This window comes from Lampetra fluviatilis, chromosome 19 (genome assembly GCF_964198595.1).
Source record: "Lampetra fluviatilis chromosome 19, kcLamFluv1.1, whole genome shotgun sequence".
In the NCBI taxonomy this organism is placed as follows: domain Eukaryota; kingdom Metazoa; phylum Chordata; class Hyperoartia; order Petromyzontiformes; family Petromyzontidae; genus Lampetra; species Lampetra fluviatilis.
In genome coordinates, this window is record NC_136293.1 from 5,412,648 (window position 1) to 5,418,647 (window position 6,000).

Consider the following 6,000-nt stretch of genomic DNA (forward strand, 5'->3'; position numbering starts at 1 on the left):
ACACGAGGGGGTGGGAGGCCAGCACCACGCCCGGCCGCCTTTGTCTCCCCAGTGGCGATATTTACACACAGCGCACCGGGTACTCATTTGAGGCTGAGTCGACCTAGGGGAAGCCCAGGACCGGTTCAGATAATCGTCACTGGGTGTTGGCCGTGAGCGGGACACACATGTACACACATGGACACACACACACATAGACACACATGTACACACATGTACACACAGACACACATGTACACACATAGACACATAGACACATGTACACACGTAGAAACATGTACACACATAGAAACATGTACACACATAGACACACATGTACACACACAGACACACACACATAGACACACATGTACACACATAGACACACATGTACACACATAGACACACACATAGACACACATGTACACACGTAGAAACATGTACACACATAGACACACATGTACACACAGACACACACACATAGACACACATGTACACACATAGACACACACATAGACACACGTGTATCACACCCACAGGCTCACGCAGCAGCCGCCGTTTGCCCACAAAGTATCGGTGACGCCACCAAGGCGGTTATGCCAGGCTAGGTGCACTTTGAGGTGGTCACGTGAAGTGTGAAAGGCTCTCGCTCCTGACAGGAGGCCACGGGGACAGACCCAGGTGCCACGTGTTGACTGACAGAGATGACTGGCAGATGCACCACCTCTTTGCCCCGCCGTGCCATCTCGTTGCGTTTTAGCCATCCGGGCGCTCCGCTCGTTGTTGTGAGCGTCGCTCCTCTGCCCTCTGTTGTTGTTGTTGTTGAAGGGTGGCCGCCTCCAATTGCCCAGTAGGGTCCTGAACGAATCTCCTCCACAGAGGCCGATCTTGACACCGCTGGTACCAGTCATCGGCAAGTCCACTCAGCTCCACATCCTCCTGTACCACATCACTCCATCTCTTCTCTAGCCCGTGACGTGCCCTCTGTTGTTGTTGTTGGAGGGTGACCGCCTCCAATTGTCCAGTAGCGTCCTGAACGAGTCTCCTCCACAGAGGCCGAGTTTGACACCGCTGGGTAGCGGTCATGGGCAAGTCCACTCAGCTCCACATCCTCCTGTACCACATCACTCAATCTCTTCTCTAGCCCGTGACGTGCCCGTTTATCCCCCCCCCCCCTCTATGGGGCCAAACAGTCACTGGGCCACACACAACCCACACACAACCCACCACTCTTGATCAAATCACTCTTCTTGCTGCACGCGCACCATGCCCACACGACGTCTCAATACCTCCGGCATGGCCTTTAACAGGCTGCTGGGGCAACTTCTGTTAGTGAGCACCGACACAGACCGGCGACGGCGCAAGAGGCGGGCGGGTGGCCAACACCACGCGCGGCCGCCTTTGTCTCCCCGGTGCTGATTTTTAAGCGCCCATACCAGGTAGACGTTTAAGGGCGGCCCAGGGGATGCTCGGGACTGGGTTTAAGTATTCGCCAAACTATCGTTGGTGGTGACACACGCACACACGCACGCACACACACACACGCACACACGCACACACACACACACGCACACACACACGCGCACACACACGCACACACACACACACACATGCACACACACACACCTGACGCCAGGTGTCGCGGGCCCCGCAACCTTCCAGACCAATCCGGACAAAACCGACCGCGTCGGCGTGAGTCCGCGCCGCCAGGGACCGGACCATCACACCACCCGCCGTCGTGATGAGCCCGATCTCACAGCGTCGTGCCCCGAACACAAAGGCCTCTAAGGGGCCGTCCATAAATGACGTCACGCGATTTTAGACGATTTTTGACCCCCCCCCCCCCCTTTGTCACAAAAAGTCAGACCCCCCCTCAAATATGACGTCACAAAGCTCTATCCTCCCCCCCCCAAAAAAAAAACATGCTTCAAATCGCTTTAAGCTATTGTCATTGTAGTGCGTATTTAATGTGGCGCTGCACTCTGATGTAGGTGAAAACATTTATTAAAAAGTCTATTTAATAAAGTAGAACGTGTTGTCTATATTTTAAGTTGTCTGACCCCCCTCCCTCGGTGCGTGACGTCATTTATGGACGGCCTCTAAGCCCCTGTCAATTTGCGCCCGAGCTCTCTATACGCAGCACGAGCCCCAATCCCCTAACCCTTACACCCATCGCTACACACAGAACAACCCCGATCCGAGCCCTAACCGCTATCACCACACACTTGCACGAGCCCTAGCCCCAATGCCCTATCACTGCCATTAGCCTGAACTTTAATCCCGTCCTAACTTTGTTCCTAGCCCTAACCCGATGCTAGCCCGGACGTTGCCCCATCAACTCGCCCTAACCCGACCCCCATTCTACCTTGAGCCCAGGGGTCGACAACCTGCAAGCCCGACAGACGTTTGCACAATGCAGCTCTTGAAGGGCTGCGTTCGTGGCGTTGTTTTGTTTAATTAAATGAAAGAGCCACCGTCTCGTAGTCGCATTGCATCGCGGCTCTGAGTAACATCGAATTTTGTCTTTCAACGAATTCGAACAACATTTTTTCGTCTCTTGTTATTTTTGCTGCCAGGCCCTCCATGCACGAGCCCTATCCTACCCCCACCCCACCACCCCCCGCACTCATTCACCTGGCCCTATCCTAGCCCCACCACCCCCACCACCACCCCACCACTCATTCACCTGGCCCTATCCTAGCCCCCCCACCACCACCCCCACCACTCATTCACCTGGCCCTATCCTAGCCCCACCACCCCCACCACCACCCCACCACTCATTCACCTGGCCCTATCCTAGCCCCACCACCCCCACCACCACCCCCACCACTCATTCACCTGGCCCTATCCTAGCCCCACCACCCCCACCACCACCCCACCACTCATTCACCTGGCCCTATCCTAGCCCCACCACCCCCACCACCACCCCCACCACTCATTCACCTGGCCCTATCCTAGCCCCACCACCCCCACCACCACCCCCACCACTCATTCACCTGGCCCTATCCTAGCCCCACCACCCCCACCACCACCCCCACCACTCATTCACCTGGCCTTATCCTAGCCCCACTACCCCCACCACCACCCCCACCACTCATTCACCTGGCCCTATCCTAGCCCCACCACCCCCACCACCACCCCACCACTCATTCACCTGGCCCTATCCTAGCCCCACCACCCCCACCACCACCCCCACCACTCATTCACCTGGCCCTGTCCTAGCCCCACCACCCCCACCACCACCCCACCACTCATTCACCTGGCCCTATCCTAGCCCCACCACCCCCACCACCACCCCCACCACTCATTCACCTGGCCCTATCCTAGCCCCACCACCCCCACCACCACCCCCACCACTCATTCACCTGGCTCTATCCTAGCCCCACCACCCCCACCACCACCCCCACCACTCATTCACCTGGCCTTATCCTAGCCCCACTACCCCCACCACCACCCCCACCACTCATTCACCTGGCCCTATCCTAGCCCCACCACCCCCACCACCACCCCCACCACTCATTCACCTGGCCTTATCCTAGCCCCACCACCGCCACCACCACCCCCACCACTCATTCACCTGGCCCTATCCTAGCCCCACCACCCCCACCACCACCCCCCGCACTCATTCACCTGGCCCTATCCTAGCCCCCCCACCACCACCCCCACCACTCATTCACCTGGCCCTATCCTAGCCCCACCACCCCCACCACCACCCCCACCACTCATTCACCTGGCCTTATCCTAGCCCCACTACCCCCACCACCACCCCCACCACTCATTCACCTGGCCCTATCCTAGCCCCACCACCCCCACCACCACCCCCCGCACTCATTCACCTGGCCCTATCCTAGCCCCACCACCGCCACCACCACCCCCACCACTCATTCACCTGGCCCTATCCTAGCCCCACCACCCCCACCACCACCCCCCGCACTCATTCACCTGGGCGACGCCGTTGCCAAGGCAGCGGAGGAGCGCACAGGTGAGAAGGGAGCTCGGAGGAGGAGCTCCCTTCTCACACAGGTGAGGAACCGAGGGATCTCCGCGTGTGGCTCAGCTGAGTTCGATTCCCGGCCACGGCTGACATCAGTGGCGAGAGTGATAAGCGACCGTGTTGACAAACGTGTGATCACTAAGGGGCGTCAGTTTTGTTGCCTGATAGAAGGGTAAAAAACCAATGATCATATTTTTTACTGGCAAATGAGGTTCCAATGGTGCACTAAGGGGCCGTCCATAAATGACGTCACGCGATTTTTCACGATTTTTGACCCCCCCCCCTCGTCACAAAAAGTCAGACCCCCCTCAAATATGACGTCACAAAGCTCTGCCCCCCCCCCCAAAAAAAAAACATGCTTCAAATCGCTTTAATCTATTGTCATTGTAGTGCGTATTTAATATGGCGCTGCACTCTGACGTTGTAGGAGAAAACATTTATTACAAAGTATATTTAATTAAGTAGAACGTGTTGTCTATATTTATTTAAAATTGCGCATTTTGATGTGACGTCACATTTCTCAACCCCCCCCCCACCTCGTCACACATCGTCACAAATATCTGACCCCGCCCCCCCACCCCAGGTGCGTGACGTCATTTATGGACGGCCCCTAACGGCACCTGCCCCAAACGTCTGCGTAGCGTTAACGGGGATGGAGGCGACTTTGTGTTTGGGTCTATCCCGTGTCCTCCTGCCAGCAGCGAACCTCGGGCACTTGACGTGACGGCTTCAGAGCGAACCTAGCCTGGCACACGGAAGGCCGCCCGGGTTTTCACGAGAGATGGATAGGCCCATGGGGGCTGGGGTCCCCGCTAATCCTGGGGCGCTCGGGACCCCGTGAGCCACTAATCCCCCGCAGCTCAAGAATGCTTCTCTGTTAAACTCTCACCCCCCCCACTCACTCACTCCAACATAATCGCTTTCATTACCACGCCGCGTGCCGCATGCACACCGAGACGGGGGGGGGGGTATGGAGGTAATGATGGAGGGGGCCCACCACAAACATCATTCTCTTGACCTCACCACCAGACATCTCCTCGCCCTCACACCCGACCGGTTGACCTGTTTGGATCTGTAGAGGCTACGGGGCATCCAGTGCAAAATCGCGAAGTCGTCGGTGAATTTTACCTTCAGTGAGTTAAATGTGACCTTTCACGAGACAATTATTATCTTCAATCAAGTGGATTTCACCTCGCGTTCATTGTACGATCAGATTCCGGGGGGGGGTGGTGTTGTGGTCCTCACTGTGAGTGTGTGGGTCCACGTGAATGTCTCCTCTGTGTGAGTCTCCCGACTCTTTAATTCCGCTACAACGAGGCGCGTACAGTCGATGACAAAAATATAAAATAAAAATTTCCCTTCGTTTGAGCAGGTAAGGCCAACTGAGCTATTAATAGCGCCACCACGTGGCTGAGAGTAGCGTTGCAGACACGGGCTCGGATAGAGACTCGTTAGCTAACACATTCCTGCGGAGGGAGCTGGTAGGAACGTTGGGTTGCTCGGTCAATGCCCAGGGTCAACGGCGGCGTGGTGTATTCCGCAAATATGCCCGACTGTGAAGGCGGGCACAAGCCGGCGTGAGTAGGTTAAACGTTGAGTTTTATAAGGGCAACACGGGGTGACCAGCCCCTCCCACCCCCCACCCAGCCCCACCCTCCCCACCCTCCCCACTCTCCCCACCCAGCCCCTCCCCACCCTCCCCACCCAGCCCCTCCCCACCCTCCCCACCCAGCCCCTCCCCACCTTCCCCTCCCCTCCCACCCAGCCCCTCCCCACCCAGCCCCTCCCTCTCCACCCAGCCCCACCCCTCCCATTTTTGGATGCACGACGGACGGACGGACACAATAATCCCCTGTGGGCTGGTGGAACCAGGAGGTTCCTACCAGTATAACACTCGTCAACTATAACACTTGTTAGCTCAGTAAAGCAAAGCGGCTTTATTTGGCGTATACAGTATATGCGACCGCGCCTCACGAAGCTGTACATAACACGTAGACACATCATAATCGTAAAAAAGTGTAAAGCTA